The sequence below is a fragment of the Macaca fascicularis genome, chromosome 16 (assembly GCF_037993035.2).
Source record: "Macaca fascicularis isolate 582-1 chromosome 16, T2T-MFA8v1.1".
Taxonomy (NCBI): domain Eukaryota; kingdom Metazoa; phylum Chordata; class Mammalia; order Primates; family Cercopithecidae; genus Macaca; species Macaca fascicularis.
Window position 1 is genome coordinate 5,785,007 of NC_088390.1, and position 23,147 is coordinate 5,808,153.

The window sequence follows — 23,147 nt, forward strand, 5'->3', positions numbered from 1 at the left end:
CAATCCTCTAGCCTACGAAATGAGATAAAGAAAATAAGTGAAAGGCACAGATACCAGAAAGAAAGACAGAAAACAGTATGATTATTTACCTAGAATATGGAAGAGAATCAACTGGAAAACTGGAAAAATCAATGAGAGTTCAGAAGATGATAGAACACAAACTCAATATAAAAAATCAATAGATTTCCTGTAGGTTATCAGTAATAAATCAGAAAAGGTGATAAAAATTCCAAATTATAATGGAAATAGCGACAACAAAATATAAAATAGAAAAAACTAAAAGAAACACGAAAGACCTTTATCAAGGGAATTCTGTTTAACAAAAGATGTCAAAAACAACCTGAATAAATGGAGAGATTATACCATCTACATAGATAGGAACACTCAACTGTAAATAAGCCAATTTACTCTAAATTATCTATAATCTCAATAAAAGTGTCACCAAAATTCCTCATGAAACTTCATAAACAAATTCCAGAATTTATACAAAGGAACAGATGTGTAAGAACAACTAAGATAAATTTGAAACAGGACATTAATGATGTCTAGTATCTTCTCCTTTAGACCAGCCACTCCCAACCTTTTTGGCACCAGGGACTGGTTTCGTGGAAGACAATTTTTCCACGGACGGGGTTGGGGAGATGGTTTCGGGATGAAAATGTTCTACCTCCGATCATCAGGCATTAGTGAGATTCTCGTAAGGAGCTCACAACTTAGATCCTTCCCATAGGCAGTTCACAGTAGGGTTTGGGCTCCTGTGAGAATGTAATGCCCAGCTGATCTGACAGGAGGCGAAGCTTAGGCGGCAATGTGCGCTAGTCTGCTGCTCACCTCCAGCTGTGTGGACCGGTTTCTAACAGGCCACAGACAGGTACTGGTTTGTGGCCTGAGGGTCAGGGACCCCTGCTTTAAACATCAAAATATATGGCATTAACAATCAAACAGTGTGGTATTGGTGCAGGAAAAAAAAAATAGATAAATGAACCAGAATATAAGGAAACCAGCAAAAGATCATACATGAGAATTCAATATATGATGAAGGTGGCGTTTGAAATTAGCAGGGGTAGGATGGATATGTCAATTTAGACTATCGGTAGTTGAACATGACGGAAAACTCAGACCAATGGCTCAAATAAGAGGAAACCTTATTATTGATCCTTCGCATAGAGGAGAGCTGGAGGTCACCAGTCCTTCACACGTATGGCAGCTCCACGACCACTAGGAACCCGAGTTCCATCTATTGTCTGCCCCATCATCCTTAGCACAGTGATTTCATTTTCAAGGTTGCTTGTGACTAAAGATGCTTCTGGAGCTCCGGCCGTCGCATCTACATTCCATGTGGGAAGAAGAAATAAAGCAGAGAAAATCAAAAGGCATGATTCTTTGCCTTCTTAGCCTTTCTGGGAGTTCTACTTAATGACTTGTGCTTATGTGATATTGGCCTACCCTTATTTGCATTGGAAGCCAAAAAAATTTTTTTTTTTTTTTAGCTGGGTACATTGCTACCCCCAAATACTAAAGTATATTCTACCAGGAAAGAAAAAAGACAAATGGATTTTGGGCAGGCAACTAGCAGACTGTCCAGTCTGTGTGATGTGCAGCAGGTTCTTCCTTAGGTCGCCTGCTGCTTCTCATGAACGAGTGACCTATATCAATTTCAAGTCAATTGCTCTTCCCTACGAACACCCAGTGAACCACGGTAGCGAAGAAAAAACATAGATATACACAAAATGTGGCACCACAAAAGGGGAGAAAGGGAATCACATAGAAGTTACTATTATACAGTAATTATGACGTCTCTGGGCAGAAATGGTAAAGATTCCTTATTTTGAGAGTGAGGGAAATGTTTTGGTTACCCAACCTGGCAGTGCCTGGCTCTATACTCTAGGAGAGGGTTGCCAGATTAGGCAAATAAAAATAAGGTCACCTAGTTAAATGTGAATTTCAGATAAGTGACAAATAATTGCTTTAGTATAGGATGTTCCAGTATTGTATAATATACTCAAACCAGTTTGTATACACACACACACACACACACACACACACACACACACACACACACACATACAATTTTGGAAGTATAGTCACCAAACTGAGATTGGTGATATCTTCAGGGAAAGAACTTGAAATAAAAAGTGATGGTCAAGGGAAGTTTGCTTTACTTTATCTGTGATGCTCAAAATTTGTATTTGTACACTGACAATTATGCTTGTTTACGTGTATTAGGAAGACATAAAAAAAATGTAAGAGGTAAACCAAGGTCTTGGTGCTGAGGCTACAGACCAATGAATGACATTATGGCTCACATGGCCTCTGGAGTCAGGGTCAGTAGACCCAGACTTCCGGCCACCACTGAGCAGCCGCACCTGCTCTCTGAGACTCTCCTTTCACATTGACAAAAAAAGAGGTGGGCGATGATACCTACTGAAGAGTTGTTGAGAATATCCATAATGTAAACATAAGACAATTTATGGACAAATGCTTTGTAAATTCTATTGGAGCATACAAATTATGATGTATAATTTATGATGTCTATTCCTATTATGTTGTATAATTTATTATACAGTCATATTGGAATGTGCCCCTACATAATTATAGAGTAACGTGTAACGTTTTGGAATATTCAGTATCAAACGTAGGCATGAAAGCAGAAGTGCCCCACTTAGGGTAGAAGATAAAGAAACATTAACCAACTTAATGCATGTGAGAGTGCCAAGTAAGTACTTGGTATTTAAAAGTCTACTCTCTAAGTGACAAACTTGAATTTCTTTTTTTGTTTTTGTTTTTCTTAAAAAAAAAAAAAAAGAGATACAGATGCAGAACATGCAGTTTTGTTAGGTAGGTATATGTGTGCCATGGTGGTTTGCTGCACCCATTGATCCATCCTTTAAGTTCCCTTCCCTCATCCCCCCCACCCCCCAACAGGCTGTGGTGTGTGTTGTTCTCCTCTCTGTGTCCGTGTGTTCTCAATGTTCAACTCCCACTTATGAGTGAGAACATGAGGTATTTGGTTTCCTGTTCCTGTGTTAGTTTGCTGAGGATGAAGCTTTCCAGCTTCATCCATGTCCCTGCAAAGGACATGAGCTCATTCTTTTTTATGGCTGCATAGTATTCCGTGTGTATACGTACCACATTTTCTTTATCCAGCATATCGTTGATGGGCTTTCCGGTTGGCTTCATGTCTTTGCTATTGTAAATAGTGCTGCAATAAACATATGTGTGTATGTGTCTTTATAGTAGAATGATTTATATTCCTTTGGATATATATCCAATAATGGGATGACTGGGTCAAATGGTATTTCTGGTTCTAGATCCTTGAGGAATCTCCATACTGTCTTCCACAGTGGTTGAACTAATTTATATTCCCACTGACAGTGTAAAAGCGTTCCTATTTCTCCATAGCCTTGCCAGTATCTATTGTTTCCTGACTTTAATAATCGCCATTCTGACTGGTGTGAGATGGTATCTCATTGTGGTTTTGATTTGTATTTCTCTGATGATCAGTGATGTTGAGCTTTTCTCCATGTGTTTGTTGGCTGCGTAAATGTCTTCTTTTAAGAAGTGTCTGTTCATATCTTTTGCCCTCAGAGTGACAAAGTTGAGTTTCAAACACAGGTCCCCAAACTCTAAATCCTGGACTTTTTCCGTGTGACCTCTTAAAAGTTTTACATAGTCCCATTCCCTTTTCATTCTAATTATTATTCATGCATGCTTACTGACTTATTTCTTTAGGTTCTATTTTTCCTTATCACTGATGCCATTATTTAAACACTGGAATTTCCCAGATTGCCAGTAAATGGTCACTTATTTAGTGTGACACAAAGCTATTGATTAGTGAAATTGGACCTAAGACCAACCCAAGTCTCCGTAGTAAGAAGGGTAGAGTAGTTATTTTATGGAGTTGTCACAGCATATGGGAACAATGTAAACTTTTACTTTAAAAGTTTAATATATTCTTTGCATTAATATTACTATGAAGTTGATATTTAAGAAATTATCTGGAAATAATATGGATTCTATGAGCTTTTAGGGTCTATCATGAAAGAAAGGTAGGGATCAAAGTCTGTGGTTGGTGGGTAGGCTGGAAACTGGTGCACATGGTGAGTATAAGAGCAGGGAGCCTGGCAGAGCTTAAAATAGACTTACTCACCAAATGTCAGTATGCATGAGCTAAGGCCTGTGCACAGAGAATTAAACCACGTGTCTGGTAACAAGGAACTTCTGTGTTGAAAATTTACTAATCAGTATTTATTCAACTTTAAAAATTGCTATTGTCTCACTCTTAGTATTCACATCAGAGCAATACAGTACATTAAACGCATCTTCAATTATTCAAAGCTGCTTCTGCAGAATTACTACACCTAAATATTGTGTTTTAATGAACCGTACTTAATTTTTGCACAATCAGGTGACTGTCTGTGTTACATCTTCCTCCCAGGGGTCTGAGACAGTCTGTCTGGTGCTGCAGGAGACACATGGTTTCAAATGTCATCCTGAAACCCCCCTCTACTCCCATCCTTCTGCTTTCCTGCTAAGGCAGGCTCAGCAGTATTCTTTTTATTTACTGCATAAGGTTCTAGAAGGTGAGCTGCAGAGGGGAGGAAGATGCTGCCGTTAGTTACCAAACTGGCAGATCTTTACCTAGAAGAGATGAAATAAAAGTCTGGAAACGGTGACGTCTAGTCTGTGCTCTCAAGCTGCAGAAAGGGGAAGAAACTACAGAGTCACACCCTCTCCAGGAATTTAAGTCCCTAAACATGGACATCCAAGTCCAGGAATGGGAAGAAAGTTAGGAAGAAAAAAATGGCACAGTTCAAAGTCAGTATACTTTTTCTTTTTTTCCTTTTCTTTCTGTCTTTTCTTTTCTTTTTTTTTTCTTTTTTTGAGACGGAGTCTTGCTCTTGTCGCCCAGACTGGAGTGTAGTGGCATGATCTCCACTCACTGCAACCTCTGCCTCCCAGGTTTAAGTGATTCTCCTGCCTCAGCCTCCCAAGTAGCTGGAATTATAGGCACGTGCCACCATGCCTGGCTAATTTTTGTATTTTTAGTAGAGACGGGATTTTTCCATGTTGGCCAGGCTGGTCTCGAACTCCTGACCTTGTGATGTGCCCGCATCCCTCCCGTAACTGGGATAACAGGCGTAAGCCACTGTGCCCGGTCCAAAGTCAGCACACTTTCATTTCATTGCTTACTGCTGTGTCCCAAGTGCCAGGTAGATTCGTGTCATCCTTGGCAGATTCATTCTGGATAGAAAGCAGCCCGCCCTCTACTCAGCCCACGTTTTATATGACCCAGATGCCCCCTCATGACTCAGCGTGAACTGACTCATCTTCAGAGGCCAGACTGCAAAATGCACTGATGATCTCCGAAGGCTCCTTCTTTTTTCCTCTCAGGGTTTCACACAGGTTCGGAGGTTCTCCTGGGTAGGCCAGAGGAGAGGCCACGACTTCAGCTCAGAGTTAGGGTTTGGGTCCCTTTTGCTCACCTCTGTTGGGACCGAAGCATACAACTGTTATTAGCCAGGGTTACATTGAAGATACCTCATTTTTTTCTCCCATAACACTTATCATTCACCAATACACTATTTATCCAATTTATTTTTATGTATGTATGTATGTATTTATTTTTTTAGATGAAGTCCCTCTCTGTTGCCCAGGCTGGAGTGCAGTGGTGCAATCTTGGCTCACTGCAACCTCTGCCTCCCAGGTCCGAGCAATTCTCCTGCCTCAGCCTCCCAGGTAGCTGAGATTACAGGTGTGCGCCACCACACCCGGCTAATTTTGTAGCTTTAGGAGAGATGGGGTTTCACCATGTTGGCTAGGCTGGGTCTCGAACTTCTGACCTCAGATAATCCGCCCACCTCGGCCTCTCAAAGTGTTGGGACTACAGGTGTGAGCTATCGTGCCTGGCTTATCCAGTTAATTTTATTTATTGTCCATCTGTCCCCTACTAGAATGCAAACTCCGCAGGGAGAGCTTCTTGATTGCTTTGTTCACTAATGAATTGCTCAGTACCTCCTACATAATAAACATCTGTTGAATAAATTGTATGAGTTAATGAGTGGCTGACCATGTGTATCACTGCGAGTCCTCACGACTCGGACAGTCATCCTTCCTGACGCCCCTGCGTTAGCTGGAATGGGTTAGGTCATGCCACAGAAAAGTTAGGTCTGAAACCTCAGGGGTTTCATACAGCTGAGGTTAACTCTTCATTCACGCCATGTGTCCAAACTCAGCTAGCAGTGGGGGTCAAACTGACCGTCACTCGAGGACCTACAGTGATGACGTTGTGCATCTGGAATGTTGCTGGTCACTGCAGGACCAGGACAGACAGCTAGGTGGCCACACGCCAGCTTTTCTATGCTTTAGCCCAGAAGCGACCCAAGTCATTTTGGCCCAGAGCCTATGACCTCAAACTAGTCTTATAGTTCCTGCCTAACTTCCAGGAGTGGCTGGGAGGTGTGGGGGAATGGATGGAAAATCGAGGGAGCAGCGCTGTCTGCCCCACGCCCATGAAAGCCCATTCACACCCACTCACATACACCCACACCCACTCACATACACCCACACCCACTCACATACACCCACACCCACTCACATACACTCAAACCACTCACATGCACTCACACCCACTCACATACACCCACACCCACTCACATACACCCACACCCACTCACATGCACCCACACCCACTCACATGCACTCACACCCACTCACATACACCCACACCCACTCACATACACCCACACCCACTCACATACACCCACACCCACCACATACACCCACACCCACTCACATACACCCACACCCACCACATACACCCACACCCACTCACATACACCCACACCCACCACATACACCCACACCCACTCACATACACCCACACCCACTCACATACACCCACACCCACTCACATACACTCAAACCACTCACATACACCCACACCCACTCACATACACTCAAACCACTCACATACACCCACACCCACTCACATACACTCAAACCACTCACATACACCCACACCCACTCACATGCACTCAAACCACTCACATACACCCACACCCACTCACATGCACTCAAACCACTCACATACATCCACACCCACTCACATACACCCACACCCACTCACATGCACTCAAACCACTCACATACATCCACACCCACTCACATACACCCACACCCACTCACATACACTCAAACCACTCACATGCACTCACACCCACTCACATACACCCACACCCACTCACATACACTCAAACCACTCACATGCACTCACACCCAGTCACATACACCCACACCCAGTCACATACACCCACACCCACCACATACACCCACATCCACCACATACACTCACACCCACCACATACACCCACACCCACCACATACACTCACACCCACTCACATACACTCACACCCACTCACATACACTCACGCCCACTCACATACACCCACGCCCACTCACATACACCCACACCCACCACATACACCCACACCCACTCACATACACCCACACCCACCACATATACCCACATCCACCACATACACCCTCACCCACTCACATACACTCACACCCACTCACATACACCCACACCCACCACATACACCCACATCCACCACGCCCACTCACATACACCCACGCCCACTCACATACATCCACACCCACCACATACACCCACATCCACCCCATACACCCACACCCACTCACACTCACACCACTCACATACACCCACGCCCACTCATATACACCCACGCCCACTCACATACACCCACACCCACCACATACACCCACATCCACCCCATACACCCACACCCACTCACACTCACACCACTCACATACACCCACGCCCACTCATATACACCCACGCCCACTCACATACACCCACACCCACCACATACAGCCACATCCACCACATACACCCATACCCACCACATACACCCACACCCACTCACATACACTCACACCCACTCACATACACCCACACCCACCACACCCACTCATATACACCCACACCCACCACACCCATTCACACTTATGGATACCCATTCATGTCCACCAATACACATTCTCACCCACAGCCATCGGTCCTCACCCTTAACTTCTCTTGCTCACCCAGACCCAACCGTCTGTGCAAAACCCAGCTGATGCCCCAAGCTAACCTCCCATCCACTGTTCCCACCTATGCCATGATATTATATCTATAGCTATAGAGAGAGAGATAGATTGGTTTTTGCCTACCGTTCCTGGCTAATAACTCCCATAGCCCTTACTACACTCTTTTGCTATATGGTGGGGCACTTTAGGCCTCAGAAAGAGAATCTCTCTCTCAGACCTTCCCCTGTCCTCCTTTCACCAGCCTGGGAGGGCACGGAGGCTCCACGCCCTTTCCCCCAAATGGTGCAGCTCTTCATCTGTATCCTTTGTACAATAAACAAGTATGCAGAATTCAGTGTTCCCGGGGTTCTATGAGCTGCTGTAGCAAATTAATCGAACCCAAGGAGGAGGCTGTGGGATACCAGTTGGTCAGAAGCATAGGTAAAACAACCCTGGGCTTGCAATTGGCATCAGAATTGGGGGAGAGTCTTGGGGACTGAGCCCTAAACCTGTGGGATCTGATGGTGCCTCTTAGGTAGATGGTGTCGGAATTGAATTGGAGGACACCCAGCTGGTGTCCACTACAGAAGCGATTGCTTGCTTGGTGTGTGGGGGAAAACCCCTACCCCTTTTGTCACAGAAGTTTTCTGGATTGATTGTTGTGCTGTGAGAGCAGAGGAAAAACATTTTGAGTTTTTCCATTCCGACATACCTGTTATGCTTACTCATGGCCTACCACATCTAATTGTGCAGACTCCATTCATCTTGTTTCTTCCAAATCAAATTTCCCTTTGGCAAACAAGGGGGCTCTCTGGGTGGAACGCTGGATGTCATCTATTAGGATATGAGAAAATCTTTGTTATATTAAGAAAAGTGATGGACTGCCACATGTTAGCAGCAATGTTCATAGCACTTATTGGCTGAGCAAATACTCAAAGTCGAAAAATCTACCATGAATTCAGTAGCTCTGTCACCCAGGCTGGAGTGCAATGGCCTGATCTCGGCTCACTGCAACCTCCACCTCCTGAGTTCAAGCAATTCTCCAGCCTCAGCCTCCCTAGTAGTAGCTGAGATTGCAGGCATGTGCCACCACACCTGGCTGATTTTTTATATTTTTGGTAGAGACGGGATTTCGCCATGTTGGCCAGGCTGGTCTTGAACTCCTGACCTCAAGTGATCTGCCCACCTACGCCTCCCAAAGTGCTGGGATTACAGGTGTGAGCCACCACGCCTGGCTGAATTCAGTAATTCTTAAGCATCTGTCCCCACTAGAAACATAGTTGTGCATTGATCTGTAAGCATGCAATTTGTACAGGTTGCAGACAAAGCTTGGCACACATACGGATTCAAGGATCCTTTGCGATGGTGCCACAGCCTGTGAGTTGGAAGCCACCAAGGTAGAATAGTGCCAATGAGCAGGAAAGCAAAGTCCAAGGAGGTTTTCACTTCTGCTCTCGCTTGCTGGCAGAGGAAAGTGGACCTAATGGCATGAATTGAATGCCTTTGCTCTAACAGTGCCTGCTTATTATCTGTAAGCCTCTGTCATACCAACTTCAATTTAACTGCCTCGGGGGCCGGGCATGGTGACTCACGCCTGTAATCCCAGCACTTTGGGAGACCTAAGTGGGTGGTCACTTGAGGTCGGGAGTTCAAGATCAGCCTGGCCAACATGGGGAAACTCCTTCTCTACTAAACATAAAAAAAAAAAAAAAAAAAAAAAAAATTAGCCAGGTGCGGTGGTGGGTGCCTGTAATCCTAGCTACTTGGGAGGCTGAGGCAGGAGAATTGCTTGAGCCCAGGAGGCAGAGGTTGCAGTGAGCCAAGATCATGCCACTGCACTCCAGCCTGGGCAACAGAGTGAGACTCTATACCAAAAAAAACAAAAAAAAAAAAAAAAAAGAAAGAAAGAAAAAAAAAGAAACCCAATTTAACTGCATCGCATGTTCTCTCCTCATGGACAAATCCCATTTGCAATATAAACCTCTGCTTGCAACTAATAGAAACTGATATCTAGAAAATGTGATCCATTATCTCCCCTGCTGTGGTCTGCTCACTTCCAGGATTTCATTTCACATTTGAGCGTACCTGAAAACGCTAACATTATGTCAAGAATTTCCTGAAAATGAAAAGAGCTCATTTAGGGAGCTCTACAAGAGGTGGGAAGAGATTCCAGGCATCTGGGTGTGAAGTGTCCAGAGAACAAACTCCGAACCACTGGATTTTTCTCCTATTCTTCCTCCCATCCCACCTCAGACCACCTGCCCAGCCGGTCTCAAGGAATTTCTGTCTAGGGTCTGCCTCTGCCAAGGGCAGTGAAGGATGGTGTGAAGGATGGTTCTAGAAGCCATAGCTGCTTCCTAGGAGTTCCCAAGTCATCAGCCTGTCCAGGGTCACTTTGTCTTTCAAGATTTAAGTCCGATTGGTTCAAGTCTCATACCTTATACAGTGAGTTTTGCCTGTATGATCTGCTTTATGGTTGAGATTTCCTCTTAGGCTGTTGTGCTGCGCCCATGAGGGCTGGGTAGGGATTTGGCTGTTTTTAGTGAGTGCTGACAATGGCTGGATGGGTCATGCCTCCAGCCAGGGTGCCTCAGTGGCTGGTCTTCTGGATGTGGGTGCCTCCCGTTCTGTCGAGCAGCCATGAACTACCCTGGGCACTCCTCCCACCACCTCAAGTCCCCTATTCACTGCCTCTCACCTCCCTCTCTCCCTCTTATGTTGTGAGGTCTCTTGCACACTCCTGTGTGTTTCCCTCTTCAGCTTGATCTCTTGTGCTTCTTTCCTTCTTACAGAAAGTCCTTTTCATATTCAGGTCGCTGACAAGCCCTCCCTAGTTTTTAAGTGTGACTATGTGTGTAATGTTCATTTTTATAATATCTATAGAATTTCTATTGATAATTAATAATCAATATTTTATATTGATTATTTTTATATATTTTATATAATATAATCAATATATTATTAATCTATATTGATCATGCTATATTTTATATTGATTATTAATTCTCAATAGAAATTACAGCTTTCTATTGGTAGGTCATCTGCAGCGTGGTCTAGCCTCTTGAGGCCAGAAATTCATCCCATGTGCAATGGAAAACTCGGTAGCTCTCTCAATACTGCAAGGATTCTTCCATGCAGTTTCTAAGCCCTGCCTCTGTTGAGTTCCTTTTTTTTCTTTCTTTCTTTTTTTTTTTTTTTGTGGAGCGACAGGGTCTCTCTCTGTTACCCAGGCTAGAGTACAGTGATCAAAGGTCCCTGCAGTCTCAAACTTCTGGGCTCAAACAATCTACCTGCCTCAGCCTCCCGAGTAGCTGGGACTACATGTGTGCACCATCTTGACCAGTTGAATTTTTAAAAAATTGCTTTGTAGAGACAGATCTCACTATGTTGCCCAGGCTGGTCTTGAACTCCCAGCTTCAAGTAATTCTCCCACCTTGGCCTCCAGTCTGCTGAGTTCTTGACCAATCCTACGGCTTTTCTGAATGTTCTGTTCCGTATCTATTCTACATTGCCTCTCTGCATAGCACATTACCTCACAGGGCATTTCCCAATTTCGTCACTCCCCAGACTACCAGCGGGTCCAGGCTGTGTGTGAAGCCTAATTTACTAAAGGTTGGGGTAATGGAAGAAGTTTCTTGGAGAGTAGCATGTAAATAACATAATATAGGTATTAGAAATCGTTGCTCACAAATACCTCTTAGTTGTTCGCGGATGTAAGTAACTTCCACTGGTATTTTCGTTTCGCTGGGCTCCTGGCTCCATTGACTTCTTTTTTCTCTCTGCCTCTGTGATTCCAGCCCTCTCCATTTTCCCGGATATTTCACACACAGCAGATCAGCCATACATAGCTTTATCTGGGTCCAGATCTTCCAGGTTACGCACAGAGGGTTTTCTTTTCAAAACCAAACACACACGAAGGTTAGTTTCTATACAAAGACTCTCCTCTTTGTGAGAACTAATGATCAGCTCTACACGTCTTTTTTCCCTTTGCCTGGGATACGTTCGGTCACAGATTCACGGAAGGTTGGGCTGGGTGAGACCTCAGAGTCTACCAAGTTAAAGTCCCCTTTTAATGATTGGATTCCTTCTTTGGTCTCTGAAAAGTGACTGCCATTCCCCGCTTGCAACCCTCCAGTGTCAACGGTAGTCCGGCTTATTTGCCACCTGGGTAGTTTATGCATCTTCTTGAGCTGCAGCTTCCTATGCTGTAAAAGGGAGACGGTAGAACAGCATCTACCTCCCAGAGTTGCTGCAAGGATCAAAAGAGATGGTGAATACAAAGGGCTCTGCACAGAGCCTGGCAAAAACTCAGCACTTGATAGCTGTTCACTGTCAGTGTCCTATCGTGAGTAGAAGGATGCAGCCTGCACATGGTGAGTTGATCTTCCCTTGAACCTGCTTGTTTTCAGCCACTGTTCATGCATAGCACCCTGGGCAGCCCAAGACAAAAATCTTTTTTTTTTTTTTTTGAGATGGAGTTTCACTCTTGCTGCCCAGGCTGGAGTGCAATGGCACAATCTTGGCTCACTGCAACCTGCGCTTCCTGGTTCAAGCAATTCTCCTGCCTCAGCTTCCCAAGTAGCTGGGACTACAGGCGTGTGCCACTACGCCTGGCTAATTTTTTTTTTTTTTTTTTTTGAGGTGGAGTCTTCCTCTGTTGCCCAGGCTGGAGTGCAATGCCTTGATCTTGGCTCACTGCAACCTCTGCCTCCCGGTTTCAAGTGATTCTCCTGCGTCAGCCTCCCAAGTAGCTGGGATTATAGGCACGCACCACCACGCCCAGCTAATTTTTTTATTTTTAGTAGAAACGGGGTTTCACCGTGTTGGTCAGGCTGGTCTCGAACTCCTGACCTCAGGTAATCCACCCGCCTCGGCATCCCAAAGTGCTGGGATTACAGGCGTGAGCCACCACACCCAGCCAACAGTCCTCTTTGAACGTCTGTAGGTGAGAGTGTCTGTGGTTGTCTCTCCACAAGGGAAAATCTGATTTTGTAAAACTACAGAATTTCTAGGAGGTAGTGGCAGTGGGAGAGGCAGGGACCAGGAAGAGGAGTTGTCCGGGAGGTTCAGGGGAGTAAGCAGGGGTTGGTGGTGTGAACCTGATCAGGGGCAGGTTTGGCCACCAGCCTTGATGGGACCTGAGCTATGTGGAATGATTGGGAGGCAATGAAGGCTGGGCCAGGAAGAGACTCCTCCAGAATCTTTGTGACACTATGATTTGACCTCAGAGAGTGGACTCTGCCTAAACTATGACCCTGGCCACAGACGAAGCAGCAGATGAAGCTGCTACAGCCATAGGCTGAGTGCCAGCCTGGGTCAGTCACATGTTGGCTGTTACCTCTGGGTGGAAGCTTGCATCACTCAGAGCCCCCTACCCTCCCAGGGGCCCGCACTACGGACTCTTGGCAGTGGCAGCAGTTCTGGAGCTGGCAGATGGCACATGTCTGCCTCAGAAGGATTCCCAGTTCTGTTTGCAGCTCCCCTAGGATACCGCTGATGTTTCCAAGAGGGGCTGTGAAATTCTCAGATAATTCTCAAAATAAAATTAATTTTGATACATTTTCATTTAAAAATAATAAGTGCTAGACAGAACTGTGTGGGGGAAAAGCTGCAGAAAGAAGTCAGGAAAGGAAGCCAGCCACCACGTTCTACTGCCCTTGGAAGAGCTGGCGGGGTCCCCTCCATAGTGGCCAGATCCCTAGATCCATCTGCAGGGGCCCACAAGCCCCATTGCTCCACCTGTGATGCAGGGACCTGGGACCCAAACTCCTAGGAGGCAGTGCCTGTGGCTGCTGAGAAATGCTTATTGTAGATGCCAGTGTCTGGAAGCCTGAAGGCATCTATTGGACACTTACCTTCCTACCTTGTACTCTCTCACTCCCTTTCTCTCTGTGGGGCTGACATTCTCCTCGCTTTTTTTTTTTTTTTTTTTTTTTGAGATGGAGTCTCACTCTGTCGCCCAGATTGGAGTGCAGTGGCCGGATCTCAGCTCACTGCAACCTCTGCCTCCCGGGTTCGAGCTATTCTCCTGCTTCAGCCTCCCAAGTAGCTGGGATTACAGGTGCCTGCCACCACGCCCAGCTAATTTGTGTGTGTGTGTGTGTGTGTGTGTGTGTGTGTATTAGTAGAGATGGGGTTTCACCATGTTGGCCAGGCTGGTCTCGAACTCCTGACCTCAGGTGATCCGCCCACCTTGCCTCCCAAAGTGTTGGGATTACAGGCGTGAGCCACCGCACCCGGCCTCTCCTCTCTCTTCTTGCCTCTTCCGTTTCTTGATGTCTCTTCCCTCTCTGCCTCCTTAATTCTCTTCAGCCCCCGCCTTCCACTTTCCTCCTTTCTCTTGATCTCTTTCCCTAACCCTTTCTTTTGTCTTCTCCTCTTCCCCCTCATTTAAGTCCTAGAAAGACCGGCTTGCACGCAAACATCTGCAGATTGTCTGATCCAATTCACCCCCTTCATTCAAAAAGTGTCCCCTATCCCCCATCATTTTATTTCATTCTCAGAGTTTTTGTCTTTTCCTCGATGTCTGCCTCCGTTTCTGCCCCAGCACCTTGCTTGTCTTGCTCCTCTCCCCTCTGCTCCCCTCCCTCTTCCTTCTCCATCCCTCTTCCCTCACCCTTCTCTCCCCTGCTCTCTGGACTCAGATAAAGCTATGTGTGGCTGAACTGCTCTGTGTGAAATATCCAGGAAAATGGAGAGGGCTGGGGGCACAGAGGCAGAGAGGAAAAAGAAGTCAATGGAGCCAGGAGCCCAACGAAACGAAAATACCAGTGGAAGTTACTTACATCTGGGAACAACCAAGAGGTATTTGTGAGCAGAGGCTCACTTTCTCCATCTCTGCCCCTATCGGTGGCCCTGCCTTTGTCCCCATATGTCGGAATCTGTAGCTATTCTCTGCTGTCTGTCCCTGCTGCCATGCCTCTGGCTCTGCCTGGGTCACTCTGGTTCTCCCTGTCTCCTCCATGTCCTCTCTCACTCATTATCTCCCCCACCCGGTTCTGTCTTTGTCCCTGTCTCTTTCACGGTCTTTTCTACTGGAAGGCTGAGAGGAGGTCATAGCCTCAGCCCTTGGTTCTTAGTCATCGGGGAGAAGCTGGGGATTGGGGATTGGTGGAATCTGACAGGGTGAGGAGTCACGGCTTCAGGCCCTTGGTTCCAGGGCTTTGACTTGGTCCTACAGGGACCCTCACTCAAACCAGCTGCACTTGAGACTTGGAGGTGAGCTGCAGAGAAGCTGGCCAAGAACGGGCTTTCATTGTCCCTGAGGGCATCTGCTCTGAGGTGGGTATTAGTTGACTTGGGATTGTCTCCTGGCTGCCACAGTGGATTTTCTGGAGAAAGGCAGTGGGATTTCCTGATCTCATTGGAGGGAGATTTCCAGCTCACAGCCCTTTGCCTTGCAGCCTCCTGAAATGCCTCTCTGCCTTAAGGAATGGAAGAATACCTGGATTGGGAGTTGGGAGGGGGGTGTGGGAGGAGAACGAAAGAGAGAGAGAGAGAGAGAGAGAGAGAGAGAGAGAGAGATTATTTTTCAGGTATGTGTATTTTCTGTCTCTTGAACCTGAAGTGACCACCTTACTATTTCCTTCTATCTGTCAGAATCTTTTTCTTCAAGTCCTAGACCAAATGCTACTTCCTTCTTGCAATCTTCCCTGATCTCTTTCCCCTTTCTGCTATTCCCTTTTGTATTAACTCCTCCCTCTGCCAAATCCTAGGACACATGGCTTCTTCCTCTTCTTTTATGACACAATTTCCTACTTTTGTCTTTATTTTTCACTGAATGACTTATAGTAGGGGTTCAGCTTCCTGAACCCTTTCTATGAAACTGAGTCAGTTTCTTCTTCTCTGCATAAGTGGCAGATCTGTCTGAGTCAGCTCAGCTCAGTCATCAGTTCATGGGTGATGGGGACATTCCTGCCAGGCTCTTCCTCACTTATAATATCACCTGCTCACCAAGTCCTACCAATTCTTTATGTTAGCACTTGTTCCTCACCTGGGTCTATACAAGTTCCACATTTCCATGGGGCCACTCTGTTCTTTGTTTGGCAAAAACGGGGGCTCAGTCTCCATCCTACATACCGTGGGGAATACAAATGTCATGCTTCCAGATCTCTGGGGATTTGGGTAGCTCTTCCATTTCTCCAGGTCCTGACCTTCAATCTCACTCTCATGCCTGTCAGACCAAAATTGGTTTCCCCAAAGGACACTAGCATAAGGAATAGGGTGTTACAGCATTTTATTAACATTTTGGGAGTGATAGAGGAGTATTCATTTGTGATACTGTATAGCAAATATGTTTGGTCATTGGACATTTCTGATAATTTGGGGAAAAGTTAATTTTTAAACTTTTAAAACCTTTTTATTTTACAGCCATTCTAGACTTACAAAAAACTGCAAAAGTAGTACAATATTTCCATGAACCTTTCACCCAGAGTCCCTAAATGTTAACGTCATACACAACCACAATACAATTATAAAAATCAGGCAATTAACACTGATTGATACAGTATTATTATATAAACTGTAGACCTTATTCCAATTTTTCCAATGGTCCCATTCATGTCTTTACTGTGGTCCAGAATAATCTCACACCAGTTAGAATGGCGATCATTAAAAAGTCAGGAAACAACACGTGCTGGAGAGGATGTGGAGAAATAGGAACACTTTTACACTGTTGGTGGGACCGTAAACTAGTTCACATATATATATATATATACACACACACACAGATATATATATATATACTGGCCAACTGACTTTGCCTGTCCCCTAGCCTGAGTCAAAACAGAAACTGGTTTACTTGGTGCTTATGGTAGACCAGGAGGTTCCCTCTCCGATAGCTCCTCCATCCTTCACTTGTGGGTGCAACAGTTATGTGAAAAGGCCATGTCATTTTTGAGTTATCTACCCCAACCCTAGTTCTAAGCGTTGATTCTGATTTCTTTTTAGAAATAAGAAGGATAAGATTAGGAAGCTGATTGGTTTCTCCCTGCTACAGCATCTCCTTCTACTAACCCAGGCACAAGCTGGTGGGTGCCAGACCTTCTGATGAGGCGACTGGTTCAGGAATGGACCTGTGGTCCAAATCAGACCATTGACTCCAAGGAGAGGGGGGTTATGGGAAAGACGGTTGCTCATGGGCCTGAGAGATCTACAGAAGGCGAGATCCTCTTTCTCCAAGTGTTGGGATGTAGAAGGGACACCTGGAGCTGCTGCAGCCCCTTTGCCACCATGAGGTAAGCTGACGCTAGAGAAGGCAGAAGGGAGATGCAGAAGGCACCAGCCCCTCGATGGGGTTATTGAATGACCAAATCCAACCCATCCTGAAGGCTGCCTTACCTCAAAGACTTCCAGGTTCATGGGCTGATACATTCTTACATTGCTTAGATCAGTTTGAGTTGGTTTTTTGGGCTTGTGCCATACAGATTCCTGGCAGATCAGACTCTGGGCTCTTCTGCTGACCCGGCTCCCTACTTTCCTACTCCTGAGTGATGCTTCTTTGTCCCAACAAAGAGAGGTAGGAGGCCTCTGCTCTGCTGACAAGCCTCTAGTGCTGATGCAGCCTTGACTTGCACATGTGGGAGGTTTTGGAATCGGACACCTGGGTGTTTAAATCCCTCACAAACTGTGGGACCTTGAACAAGTTGTCCACCCTCTCTTACTTTAAGTTTTCTCTGAAAAATGAAACAACAACAACAACAAAAATCAGCCTCTCTCTCTTAGGGCTCTTGTGAATGAGATGATGCACAGAAAATCTGGCACGCAGTAGGACCACAGCCAATTTCACCTCCATGTCCCCCTGCTCTTGCCTCTTCGTTACAGAGGGTGCCTTCCTGTGCTTTGAGCCTTAACGAAGACTCTGGCCCTCTGGGTGTTAGCTTCTTAGACTTAGAATGCCAGTGATTTTTTGAAAAGAAAACAAATCCCTATTGCCAGAGAAGATGAACAGCTCAGCCATTTGCTAAAACAAATATTAGTTCAGGGCTGTCCAGGGAGAGCAAGCAGCTCCAAGTTCTGCTTGTGTTTTGTATCCTTCGAGGAGCTGGTGCATATGCTGCTGAGGACAAGCACCTTGTGCGGAGGGTGGGAGGAAGGCGGTTGCCCTAGAAGCTGTTCTCCATACCCCACCGCCTGTCCCTCCTGCTGGCATCACTTATCAGCCATCTGGGGCATTTATCCTGCCCCTGCCTTCTCTGTGTCTGGGCTCGTGTGCTGGCCTGGGGCCTGGAGCTGGCTTCTCTTGGCCTTGACCATATCCAGAGGATCGCAGCTGGATCCACTGGTCCGACTGGCTGTGCATTCAGACAAGATCTGAGAATGGTCAGGGAGACACAAACTTTCAGTTGAGGGTATTCATGGCTCACATTGTAGTCCAGGGTTTGCCAGCCTGTGTGCTACTGACATCGTGGGCCTGATAGTTCACCGTTGCGTGGGGCTGTCCTGGACATTGCAGGGCGTTAGGCAGCATATCGGGCTTCCACCCACTAGATAAACAGTAGCACTCCCCTCCCCTAGTTGTGAACAACTAAAAGTGTCTCCAGACAGGACCTAATACTACCGTGGGGGAAAACATGGCCTCTAATGGAGAACCATGATTCTGGTAGAAGGCAGGGGAGACAGCTGGAGTTAGCTATATCTTGGTTCAAATCCTGGCCCTATCACTCACCAGCTGTGATACTGGACTGGTTAACGTAACCTCTCTGAGCCTCAACTTGTGAACCTGTAACATGGGAACCATAACAGCACTATTTCATAGGACGGCTGAGAGGGAATGAAATGAGATCATTTACAGGGAGGTGCCTGGCCCCCGGTCTCCTCTATCCATGTCAACCTGCTTGTGTAGACTGTAAACTCCACGAAAGCAGGGGCATGCTTCTATCGTTCACCGCTGTGTCCCCAGCCCCCTGCACAGTGCCTGCTGTGTGTCGGCGCCCAAGAAATGAGTGGTATTCTTCCCTGCTCTGGGCTTTGCTGAACTTTCACTTTGCTGCTACTTAATGCTCTTGACAAAAATCCCCTTAGCTCCTGGCTTCCCTGAGGCAGAAAATCTCCACTCAGTTTGGGTTTTATATGCTTATCCAAAGCTCACAGTTGCCTCCCTTGGGAAGGATCTGGAAAGCCTGCTATTGCCCTGGCCCACTGTCACCACCCTGGAGTCAGTTTGATGGCAGTGACTCCAGGAGCATCAAGCTCCATATTTCCATTGCTGACTCCCTGGGCATCCCCTAGACTATGGCTCATTGGCAGAGTGGAAGTGATTGACATATCCTGCAGGGCATCCTCCTGACCATGGCTCATTGGCAGAGTGGAGGTGATTGACAGTTCCTTCAGGGCATCCTCCAGACCATGGCTCATTGGCAGAGTGGAGATGATTGACATCCCCTAGATCCAATGCCAGGGCATCCTCCAGACCCTGGCTCATTGGCAGAGTGGAGGTGATTGACATTTTCTGGGTCCAATGAAAGATCAAGTCCTTTCCTGCTCCAATGACCAGCCCCACTCCCTACCTTAGGAGGCTCCCCTGGATGACTCCTAATCCTGCAGATAGGCATATTGGTGGACTTCCTATCATTTCTGTGTCCTAAAGGCTAGTTTAAGAATATAAATTAGGCCAGGTGCAGTGGTTCACGCCTGTAATCCCAGCACTTTTGGAGGCCAAGGTGGGTGGATCACCTGAGGTCAGGAGTTCAAGACCAACCTGGCCAACATGGTGAAACCCCGTCTCTAGTAAAAATAGAAAAATTAGCCGGGCGTGGTCGTGGGCACCTGTAATCCCAGCTACTCGGGAGGCTGAGACAGGAGAATCGCTTGAACCCGGGAGGCAGAGGTTGCAGTGAGCCGAGATCACGTCCCTGCACTCCAGCCTGAGCAACAGAGTGAGACTCTATTTCCAAAAAAAAAAAAAAAAAAAAAAAAAAGAAGTAGGGCATTTCACCCTAGGATGATGTGTCTAGAACTGTAGTGGAGCTTATGGTGATGGGAAGGCAAGATAAGCTTTTCCTTTGAAGGTGAAGCCGTGCCCTCAAAGAGTTAGAGAAATGGATGACTAAATGTTTGGGCTTACAGGGTAGCAGATGAAAAACCAGTTGCCAAACAGCTGAAACAGAAACTGTGCCCCAAAGAGTAAGAAACCAGTGACTAAAGGATATTCTTGAATTTGCAGGATTGCAGATAAGAAAAGTAACAACTTATGGCTATGCTGAAACTCCCTTCCCTTGCAGGATAACAAAAATGGCTGAAATCAGTAAAAAACCAATACGGCTGACTGGTGTTTGCGCAGAACGAGCTTGCTAACGTCACAGCCTCAATTTCCACTGCGTGCTTCATACTTACTCCCCTTGAATGTGCAGGTGCCATCCATGAGGTCGTATGAAGAGATAACTGTGCATGCTGGGGGACTTTCCAGCCTCCCCTTTCCTTCCACCAGTCACCCACCAATCCTAGAATCCATCCCCTAAACCTTTTCTAACAAAGCTGCTGCCCTAAAGGTGGCCCAGGGAGACAGATTTGAGCTGGACTCCTGTCTCCTTGTTGGTCCACTTGCAATAAAAAGGTTTTCTTTTCTCAAAAATCTGGTGGCACAGTATTGACTTCTAGTGCGTCAGGCAGCGAGCCCCCTTTGCTTGGTAACAAAGGCACTGCCAATTAAGTAGGGGAGTCAAGACGAATGAGACAAGTAAAGAACATATAAGCTCCAAAGTGATTACGAGAGATTGTGAATGGAGCCGGAGAAGCTGCTCAGGTACCCTGCCCTGACTTCCAAATCCCCCTCCACCTGCTTTACCAGCACCGCCAACACCCTGATTTAGGCATCACTGCCTCTGACTTGAAATACTGTGAATGGCTCTGAATGGTCTCTCTGCTTTCATCTTCCTCAAATCTGCCTCCAGAGACACCAAACTGGTTTTTCTGAAATGCGAATCTGATTATACCGCAGCATGCCTGGAAACTGTTTAAGGTTTATCGTGATGTTATCTGCAATCATGAAACATTAGAAACGATTGGGGAATGGTTAAATAAATGGTGGTACATATCAGAAAATATTTCATAGCCATTCCAAATAATGTTTTAAAAGAGTAATTAGAGACCTGGAAAAATACTTGTAATGAGAACAAAAAACTGAATTTAAAACTATTTGGCACGATACAGGTTTAGTAAGTATGTCCTTAAGTATGTACATGTATATAATTGCAAGATCGGAATTTTATATATATATGGAGAAAAGTAACAATGGTTATTTCTAGTTAGTAAGAAACAGAGGATTTTTTATTTATTCTAGACTATAAACTTTATGAGGTCAGAGATTGTCTATCTTGCTTATTATTAATTTTTAATCCTTTACTAGGTATCTTCTACTGGTATTTAATCCTTTACTGGTATATAGTAGGCAAGCACTTGAAACGTTTGATGAGTGGAATTGAGTATGGATTTTTTTTTTTTTTTGAGACAGAGTCTTGCTCTGTTGCCCAGGCTGGAGTGCAGTGGCACAATCTCGGCTCACCGCAACCTCCGCCTCCTGGGTTCAAGCAATTCTCTACCTCAGCCTCCTGAGTAGCTGGGATTACAGGTGCCCACCACGCCCGGATAATTTTTTGTATTTTTAGTAGAGACAGGGTTTCACCTGTTGGCCAGGCTGGTCTTGAACTGACCTCGTGATCCACTCACCTCAGCCTCCCAAAGTCCTGGGATTACAGGTATAAGCCACTGTGCCCGAATGGAGTATGGATTTTATAATTTCCAAATTTTGTTCAAAAACGTCATCTTAGTTTGTGATTCCCTTAGAAGCGGATGCTGAGACAGGGTTTGGGTGCAAGTTGTTTATCTGAGAGGTGACCTCAGATAGGGGACTGGGGAGGTGATAGAGGGAAGGGAAGGGAGCCAAACTGTGCGTTACTCAGCAGGTTACCACATGGGCAGCGGCAGCTCGTCCCACTGGGGAGCTCTAGGAGACTTCACAGAACGTGTTGTAAAAGATCAGAGGGGCAAGGAAGCTGTGGTATTTATCCTCCAGTTCCCACCCGTGACGGCTGAGGGCAGCACCAGGGAGAGGTGAGCCCTGGGGCTTGTAGCAGGACACAGTCATCAGAGACTGGAATGGCAAGAGCTAAGAAGATGTAGGTAGGAAGCTGATGGGCTCTGCTACGAACATGATAATTTAGAAATAATAAGAAAAGGCTGGGTGCGGTGGCTCATGCCTCTAATCCTAGCATTTTGGGAGGCCGAGGTGGATGGATCACCTGAGGTCAGGAGTTTGAGACCAGCCTGGCCAACATGGCGAAACCCTGTCTCTACTAAAAATACAGAAACTAGCTGGGCATGGTGGTGCAGTCCTGTAATACCAGCTACTCAGAGGCTGAGGCAGGATAATTGCTTGAACCCAGGAGGTGGAGGTTGCAGTGAGCTGAGATCGTGCCACTGCACTCCACCTTGGGGATCAGAGCGAGACGCTGTCTCAAAAAAAAAAAAAAAAAAAGAAATAATAAGAAAAATGTTTTAAAAAGATTAGCATGTAATTATTAATGGCCTTGGGGAAGTTCCTTAAGGTTCCTGAGCCTGTGACTTTGTATTCAAAGTAGAGACAGTAATTCCTGCCTGACCTTGCTCTTAGGATTTGACGAGAGTCGTGTGTGTGTGTGTGTGTGTGTGTGTGTGTGTGTGTGTGTGTGTGTTTTGTGGACGGAATGTCTGTGACCTCCCAAACTCCATATGTTGAAGCTTAACCCCCAATAAATGTGATTGTATTTGGAGGAAGAAATGCCAGTGCTCTGTCTCCCCTGCCATCTGAGGACGCAGTGAGAAGGCAGCCATCTGCAAGCCAGGAAAAGAGCCCTCACTAAATCCAAATATGCTGACACCTTGATCTTGGACTTTCCAGCCTCCAGAACTGTGAGAAATGAATGTCTGTTGTTGCTTAAGCCTCCCTAGTCTATGGTATTTTGTTATGGCAGTCTGAGATGACTAAGACAGCATGTGCATTTTAAAGTAAGAAAGCAATATAAATGTAACTCATATTTCCTGGGTCTTTTGCAGCAGAGTGTAAAAATGGGGTTCTTAT

The 23,147-nt window shown here is 45.9% G+C and overlaps 1 long non-coding RNA gene across 3 annotated transcripts in view; it reads left to right on the forward strand.

Annotated features, from left to right (window-relative positions):
• Window positions 1–23,147, forward strand: part of LOC123569447 (uncharacterized) — a 151,317-nt gene that overhangs the window by 37,871 nt on the left and 90,299 nt on the right. The gene's annotated exons all lie outside the window — the stretch shown is intronic.